At 37.5% G+C, this 8,779-nt stretch overlaps 1 pseudogene; it reads right to left on the bottom strand.

Moving 5' to 3' along the window:
• Positions 1–2,285: 2,285 nt before the first annotated feature.
• LOC144254601 (olfactory receptor 10A3-like) lies at positions 2,286–3,230 on the bottom strand (annotated as a pseudogene).
• Between the last annotated feature and the right edge of the window lie 5,549 nt (positions 3,231–8,779).

Here is an 8,779-nt window from a genome sequence, read left to right on the forward strand (position 1 = left end):
TCCCTGCATCAAATACAGTTGCTCTAAGGAGTCACTTTAGTCTGTAGAAGACCTTGCCTAAATGAAGAAAGATGTGGGGCATTTCTGTGCTCAATTGGGGGCTGTTTGTCATAGCAGTATAACCCAGCTTATTCTAACTAATGCAGATGGAGCCTTGCTGAGAGGATCAATAGAATGAGGAGGGGCTTTTTTGAAAAAAAAGAATGAAAACAACCTTCCTAGTTATCATTTCTACCTATCCATTTGTTCTTTTTCCCTGAGAGAAGCCACTTGAATGTCACACTCCCTAGAAGAGGCATTCTTAAGTATAGGAAAGGCTTGAAAATTTTCATGTACTAAGAATGATCCCAAAGAGATGGAGAAGGGGACTTGCCTGGTCATTCAAATTTAACAGATGACAGCAGGTATGCAATTCCCAACAAAAGAGGAAAGTTTAATTTGCCTTAAGAAGAGAGTCACTTCTTTCTTGGTGTCTTAGTCCATTTTGTGCTTCTATAAAAGAATCCCTGACATGGGTAATTCATAAAGAACAGACACTTGTTACCTTTCTGGAGGATGAAAGTTCAAGGTCAAGGACTCCTTATTTTGCTAGGGCCTTCCTGCTGTGCCATCCCACAGTGAATATGACATAGAAAGTGGGAGAAAAAGATCAAGGGAGAAATAGGGTTGAAGAGAATGTACTTCTGTGATACTCAAGCAAATAACACATCCTCCCCATATTCTCTGCTTATTTGGCTCTTTCTGTTTTCTGTTTTCTTTCTGTTTCTTTTCCTGTCCATCACTCCTCCAGTCCTAGAAAGTTGATCAGGCTGAGTGGAGAAAGGGTCTCCCTAGGGGCTGGGGTGAGGATACGTGAAGAGGCACAGGGACCTTCCTGTGTCCTTTTCTTTCTCCCTAAGCCTCATCTTAAAATGGACAGATGAGTACCAGGGCTGTCTCTCGCATCCCTACCTCCAGGACTCATGCTCGGGCTCCATGCACACAGAGTGGGGGGTCTTGCCAGGTACTGCTGCTCCCTGCGTGAGCTGCAACTTAGACACAGTCTGTTCTAAGGAAATAGGAAAAATGCATAATGAAACAGAATGATAGACAAAATCCTTTCCCTCCCTGATACCCTCTCCTTGTTTTTCCCTCTCTTTTATATTCTGTTCTTTCATTGCAGCTTTGCCTCTATACTTTTTAATATCCCTCAAAAGACATTTTCTTATTTACTCCCTTTTTCTCTACTTCATTCTGACTTTTCACACCAGCTGTCTTGGAATGTTGGATCAAACCTCAGGTGAACCAATTCTGTAGAGAAATGAGCTCCATTGTATCCTCAGTACTTGAAACAGTATTTATCCTACCACTGCTACTCAAAAAAATATTTGCTGAATAAATAAAAAAGGAATGAGGGGAAAATAATAATTTAGTCTAGGCTAACTATCATAAACCAAAAGAACAGTATAGATATTTCATGAGTAGAAGTATGAATAGCTTATCCCCAAATAACAAGTGCAAATTATAAGAAACCCTACATGTAGCAGAATCTGTATGCCTAATCTTAATTAATAGCACACTACCAATTTTATTCAAATTATACTTTAGTAGCCATGATAATTTGAATAACATTGAATAGTCAATACTAAATCAATATGTTGAAACTTAATTGGAATATATCCTCACTACTTTCCCCATTTGATATGATTGTTATGCTCAAGTTATGTTTTCTTTTCCTTCACAGCTTTAAAAGCATTTAAAGAAGTAACTCTAAAATAACAATTAAAATATATAAACAAGGGAAGGGTGTAGAGCACAGTGGTTGTATACATGCTTAGCATATGCAAGGCTTCCAGTTGGATCTCAACCAGCACACACACACACACACACACACACACACACACACACATACATGTTTATGTGTAAATATCATTCATTCTATCAGAATGACCTTTGAGGAAATGATCATATCAAAATAAAAGCATCAATACATAGAAACCTATTGAAGTAGATATTTAATGAAACATAATCTTAATCACAATAGTCTGATAATTACCTGGATTCCCATAATAAGGAAATGCATGCCTAGACTATTGTATCATGTGCTAAGGAACTTAGTATCTCTTCAAAACAGATGAAGAGAACACCACAGTATTAAAAGAGAAGAATCTCCTGATACATTTCAAACTCAAGGAATACAACAATGCAAACTCATTAATATCAAGAAATGGAATCTGTTTTCATCATTTATTAAATTCAAACAGAGTTCTGTTGAGTAATAAGCAAATATATATCTTCTTAACAAGTCAAACTGTGTGTAAAACCACTGCTCTCTGCCATAATTTCACCAAAGCCCTTTTCATCTCATGGTTTCGCAGGCTGTAGATAAGGGGATTCAGCAGGGGTGTGAGCAATGTGTAAGCCAAAGACATCAGTTTCTTGGTTACTGCTGAGTAGCTAGATTTGGGCTGTAAATAAGTCATACTGGCTGTGCCATAGAAGAGGATGATTGATATGACATGAGAGACACAGGTGGGAAAGGCCTTTTGCCTCCCAGTTGTTGATGGCATCTTCAGGATGGCAAAGAGAATTCTAAGATAAGACAAGAGTATCAACAAGAAAGGAAGCAATATAATCAAAATGGTGCCTGTGAAGGCATAGATTTCAAACAAGGAGATATCTGCACAAACCAGTTCCAGCACTGCTGGGGTTTCACAAGATATATAATTAATTACATTGGGTCCACAAAAGGGAAAACTAAATACCCATGAGGTCTGCAGAGTAGCCACCATGATCCCTGAGACCCATGAGAACATGACTAATTTCAAAAACACCCTCTTGTTCATAATCATGGGGTAGGTCAGAGGACAGCAGATGGCAGCAAATCAGTCATAAGCCGTTGCCCCTAGGAGAAAACTCTCGGTTCCACCAAAAAGAATAATGAAATACATCTGTGCAAAACAGCCCACAAAAGAAATTGTAGTTTTCTCAGTAGTCAGGATCAACTGCATTTCAGGCATGATGGCTGCACTGAAACTCACTTCTACCACAGGTAAGTTCTGCAGGAACAGGTACATGGGGATGTGGAGGGTCTGGTCCAGCAAGATGGCAGCTATGATGATGGCATTTCCCAATAGGGTCACCAGATAAATAACCAAGAAAAGCCCAAAGATCTTGTCTTGAAGTTCAGGAAAGTCAGAGAAGCCCAAGAGGATGAATTCAACCACAGAGCTTTGATTTTGTGTTTCCATTGCAGTACAGAAGCCCTATATTGTTTCTGCAGACATAATCAAAGAATAACGACACACTCCAAAGGCTGAGAATAGCAGCCTGAATTCTGTATAGAAATTCTAGCAGAGGATGAAACGAGGAAAACATCTTCCAAAAAACTGAGGTTGAAACATTTAGAGAAAAGCAAAATACTAACATTAGTGACTATTTCTAATATGAAAGGAAACCTGAAGAATTCTTATTTAGAAATTTGGTCTTAAAAGTGCAAAGTGCTATCAAGTTCTATTGCAACTTATACACTATGTAGTTTTAAACTAAACATACTCTAAAGTAAGTATAGATATTTTCTAACACTGGTTCTAATCCCATATTATTACCACAGGTATTTTTCATTTTATTCAACTTATGTATATATAAAAATGGAGAGGTAGAAAATATAGTATAAAAAGTAGGTAAATGGAAAAAAAGCTAATCCAAATTTTTATAATAATTCAGTAATAGTGAATTTTATGTAAATTTATGTAAATATTCATTAGATTCAAAACCAATAAACTTTGTGTGACATTTAAATGTGACAACATTCCACAAGAATTCTCAGGGAAAGTTGTATTCAAATACACCTCTCTCAGAAAACAACACTAGACTATGTGAATAGGCTTCCGGCTTATTAATTTCTTATTGATTTCTGACCAATTCTGTTTGGGATTTACTGGGATATGAAATTTTTAGCCCCAGAGATTCAAGATTATTCTTTGTGACCATGATGATTTGAGGACAAACCCACTTTTTAGTCAATCTGGAGTTGCAATTTGAAAGTTTCCACTCTCTCCCACTCTCTCTCTTCTCTCACCTCAATCTCCTCATCAAGTGATTCATGGGCTCATTAATTATTCAACAAGCTCTGATGGACCTACCATTTTCTATACTCTGCATCATAAGCAGAAACCTAAACACACTAGCTAAAATAACTATGACCCTCACCAGTAAGCTACAAAAAATAGTGTCCCAAAACTCTCTATCTTTACCCCTTATACAATGCTCTGTATTTTTCCATTTTTACCAATTTTTTACGAATCATTCCCACAGCAGTATAATCCCAGGGGCAAAGATTTTGTTTGCTTCTTTGATATCTAAACAATGACCACAACAATCTCCACTTTATTACACATTTTAAAACAATAATATTAAACAAATAAATGGAATACATTAGGAAAATTAGGCTGTAAAGAATAGTGTTAAAGCAAAGTGAAACCAGTATATGGCACAATTGAGAACCAATTGGCAAGTAATAATGGGGGATTTAGACAATTTAAATGAGGGAAAGATTACATGTGGATGGGGAGATGGAGATGACAACCACAGTCACAGGATGCCATGAGTGGAAGGGGCAGTAGGTGGGAGGAGGAAGGCACAGAGCAGGACACACTTGCTCATGGCAAAGGTCCTTGATGACAATACAACTAGAATAGAGCCTACTGTATCTTCTGTGATGTTCTGAAAACCAGATAAAATTCAGGAAGTAGCTGAAAGAGCCAGCAGGACAGAGGATCCCAGCGAGATGAAGATGAATGATATCCTAAGTGCAGATCTGTAGGGCATTAGCAACAGTAAAAGGAAAATTGCTTTTTCCTGAGTTGGACCTTAGTCACATATTCAAATCAAATGCCTGTGCAAACCATGAAAATTTATATGTTTTTCAATAACAAAAAACCCTTTAAAAAATAGTGAAATATACTCTGCAGGACCAGATAATCAAAGCTCATTTTTAATGGCAGTAATAATAACAATAAGCAAAATGCAGACTTAGTTCCAAATATTTGAAGTGGATAAATTTTCACATTTCCAAAATTTAGAGCATTATTTTCAAAATTGGAAACCTTTGTAATACCAATTAAAAGTATCTTTTCAATAAAATATGTATGAAAATAGACTAAGATAACTATGGTTCACAAAAGCTATTTGCACAATTTAAAAATGTAGTAGGATTTTAAATGTGCCCACACAAAGAAATGATAAACATCTGAGGTTATACAAATGCTAATTGAGTTTTATCTGATCATTAAAGATGGCATGCATGCATTGGAATGGCACAGAATATATCATGAATATGTGAAATTACTATGTGTCAATGACAAACAAGACATATACTTAAATAATAAAGAACAACAACAATAAAACCTATTCTGTGGTCACAAATGACAAATGCTGCTCCCCTTTTTATTTGCTCATTAGTTTACGCAAAGTCTTCATGATCACAATTGTGATCTGCACTTTTCTGTTGAAAAAAAAAACAAAAAAGGAACTAAATAATCAAACCAATAAGTCTGCTTCAAACATTTCAGCTTTGCCTACTGAGCCCTAAGCACTGAAGCATGTCTTCAACAGCATTACCAGCCTTCACTGAGAACTCTCAATGAAAATAACCACTAACAGGCACACAAAAAGAAACTGCACTGTCTTACCCATTGACTCTGACTGTCATTTGCCTGCTACTTTAACAGCACTCTCACCGCTGATCAAACGACACCTGTTCATACATGCAATTTATTGATTCAGTGCACTGATTTTTGACTTCCTACGACATAGATTCATGTGTCCCAGAAAATCCCTTTGGAGAGAACTTGGAATGCTTCCCACAAACCTTCTCATATTTTGTAGGAGAGATACAGAGACTTGAACCTGGTCCCTCAGGGAAGAAAGCTCAAGAGAACACACATGGAGTGCCAGCCCTCCATGTGTCCACAGGGATTGAAGGCCTTGTACACATGAGACTCAACTCTAATGCAACATCTCCCAGTAGGAGTTTCGTGAAATCAGAGGGTGAATAAAATGTTGTAAACAGGGAAAGAAGGGAGGAGTCCAGGGAGGTGTGAGCAAAAGCAGGTGGCAGGTGGGGAATTCAACTGGACAGAATGTACAGTTTGGGCAATGGTGGTAATTAAGTAAAGGCAAGAGGATTGAAGCCTCTGAGATTTAAGTCTGGATGCCCCTGAACCCTGAACTTGCATATTTTCCAGAAGAAATACAAAGTCACTGACATTTTTGAGAAAAAAGTGTCATTACATAATGTTGATTTCAGGCATAGAACTTCTTGAGTTGGAGTCAAAAGTTCTGGATTGGTTTATAGGACCTGGAGCACATCATTGAATTTCTCTGTTCTATTACTTTCTATGTAGAAGAAAAGCATTATTATTAATCTCACAGGGTATATATGAGGATCAGGGATTCTTGGCTCAGTGTAAAGTGGCTAGAATAGTGAAGGGGACATGATATCAATTGCAGAGTTCTCTAGTCAGTACCTGAAATTCAGAGAAATTTGGCTATTTAATCAAGGACAGAGCTAGAGTTGGAAAAAATCTAAGGCCTTGATACATGGTATGAGGATGCTGGTTGGATGCCTACAAAGATTTTGTTTTCTAAGACTTCTCTGACCATTCTGACACTGCAACAGTAACCAACCTCTTACAATTAAGAGCAATAAGACAATAGCATAGGTGTGCCATCGGGTTTGGAGAGAACTAGAAGGGTACCCCACTCATCTTATCTCCTTTATGCCAGGCCTATAAAAAGGGGGTCCATCACAGCATTGCACAGCTAGAGAAACACTGAAGGGGACTAAACAACAAAGGAACTACACCCGTAAAGACCTGCATGATCTGGTCAGCCTGTACCAATAAGGACAGGGGAAAAGTCATGGAACTGAATATGAGGGTATGGATGAGGAGGTTGGTAGTGCCACAAGATAAAGGAGAATTTACTGACTTGGTCCTGAAAGAAAAGACAGAAAATCTGGCAGCCACAAGGCCTAGGGTTAAGACATACTGAGTTTATATAGAGTGTGAAGGTCCTGGCATCCCATGTTAACATTCAACCATGTAGTAGAGACTCAGTTATTGATTTTAACCAGCCTCTCTCAGCAGCTACTCCCCTTGCTGGCATGCTGCCCATAAGAACTCTCTGTTTAAATACTTTGATGGGTGTTTAGTGTCCACTCACACTTTCACTAGTCTCTTCTAATGAAAAGTCAGCTTTTAGTTTGAGTCACCTCAATCTGACCTGAAGTTGTCAATTCCTACCTTCTTCTCCATCTGGAATGTTTGTCCCTTGATGTTTCAGCTGGATAATAGCAACAGCCATAGCAACAGAGAAGAAAGTTATCCTTTAGCCCAAACTACATGGTCACCATTTACCAAGACCTCTTCAATTTACTGCCTCGTCAGAAACACATTAGAAACCAAAAATCAGTTGCCCTTTTCTTATTAAGAAAGAAAGCATTTGATAAGCACAAACTCTGTCTCAGACTCTGTGTTAGGCAGGTGGGGCACAGTGGTAGACAGATTTTTTTTTTTAGTCACTGTTATTAGTTTTTCACTACTTATCAAATGAAGCCTTGACTACTTATCAAATGAAGCCTTCCAGCATTACACAGATCACATTTAAATGCTTGAGAAAGACTCAAGATATAAGTGTCCTACAAAGGCCAGGGGGAGTGTTTTGATCTACAAACTGTACATGATATTAAAAAGGCAGCTGTAAATGTGGGACTACAGATCCCACATCAAAACTTATGTGCTGTTTCCTTCTTCTTCTGTCTCTTCCACTTCCCACTGTTAAGCAAGACTGGGGACTGGTAAAACTCTAGACATAAGGAAAATGGCCTGCAATCAGAATGAAGTTTTTTTTTTTTTTTTTAAAAAAAAAGCAGATTTTGTGCCAAGAATACTAACTATATATTAATAGTAAATTTCAGGCTTATTCCTGAACTTTATCCTGCTCAGCTAATGGTGCCTGCACTTTCCCTTCCTTCTATCACTGGAAAATACCTCTGTTTATTGTCCTAGCAACCATTACAAGGTACATTTGGGAAAAAGAAAGTGCATTCTGTTTCATAAAATAAAATTAAAATTAAAGGGTATGGAGTAAGATCCAGGAGTTCAGAGAAAACATGAAATGGGTGGTTGAGAGGAGATCAAGGAAGGCCATCTTCAGCAGATGACATTTTAAGGAAATCTGAAGAAACAGCAAGAATTATCCAGCTGAAACATCAAGGGATAAACATTCCAGAGGGAGAAGAAGATAGATATGAACTGGCAACTTCAGGTCAGATTGAGGTGACTCAAACTAAAAGCTGACTTTTCATTAGAAGAGATTAATCAATGTGTGAGTGGAAAATAAACACCTATCAAAGTATTTAAACAGAGAGTCGTTATACATTTATGTTTTTAAAATTCACTTATTTCTTGTTTATGTTGATTGTGTTTGAAAATTTTAAGCCAACTTCAAAACCCACACAGCAGGATTTTCAGAATTGGTCTCACTAAAAGGCATGAGATTTAAGTTAATGTTGCCAGAATTACTGGTATTAAGAGTAGAAACTTAAAAAGAGTCCTTATCTCAATGTTACCAAAAATAAAAGACAGAGATAAGCCCAACCAGCTTCAAAGGACTCTCTATTTAAATATTTTGTTAGTAATGGGTGTTTATTGTCCACTCACACAGATGATTCTTTTGTTTTTAATCTCTTCTAATTCTTGACACAATTGCCCAAAACCTATGTTGAAGACACGAT

This window comes from Urocitellus parryii, chromosome 4 (assembly GCF_045843805.1).
Source record: "Urocitellus parryii isolate mUroPar1 chromosome 4, mUroPar1.hap1, whole genome shotgun sequence".
In the NCBI taxonomy this organism is placed as follows: domain Eukaryota; kingdom Metazoa; phylum Chordata; class Mammalia; order Rodentia; family Sciuridae; genus Urocitellus; species Urocitellus parryii.